The sequence below is a fragment of the Neomonachus schauinslandi genome, chromosome 14 (assembly GCF_002201575.2).
Source record: "Neomonachus schauinslandi chromosome 14, ASM220157v2, whole genome shotgun sequence".
Taxonomy (NCBI): Eukaryota; Metazoa; Chordata; class Mammalia; order Carnivora; family Phocidae; genus Neomonachus; species Neomonachus schauinslandi.
The window spans coordinates 47,788,511-47,788,946 of NC_058416.1; positions in this window are offsets into that span (position 1 = coordinate 47,788,511).

Genomic DNA, 436 nt, shown 5'->3' on the forward strand with positions numbered 1-436 from the left:
CTAGCGGTCAGCAATATGCGGCGTGCGCGGCGGCCCGGCCCCCCCGCGGGCGGGCCATGCTCGCCCCTCGGTGCTACGGCTGGGGACGCCGCCGCCCCGGCCCACGCGCGCGGCTAGCTGGCCCGCTGGCCGGCCGGCGGCCGATCGCCTGGTCCCGGGCCCTCCCCGCCCCTGCGGTCTCCTGCCGCCCGGCCCGGGAGTCCGTATTTATAGGTGCGCGCGCCCTGCGCTCGCGCTCCGAAGCGCTCTTTGCAATAACACAGTATCACGTGTGGGGAATGAAACCTGGGAGGAAAACAAAGCCGCAGGCGGCGGCCGCGGAGGCAGGCGGCGGGAGGCGAGGGGCCGGAGGAGGAGGAAGAGGAGGAGGAAGGCAAAGCCGAGCGGGTGGCGGGGCGGGGGATCTGCCGGCGGTCCAGGTAGCCCGAGCTTCCTG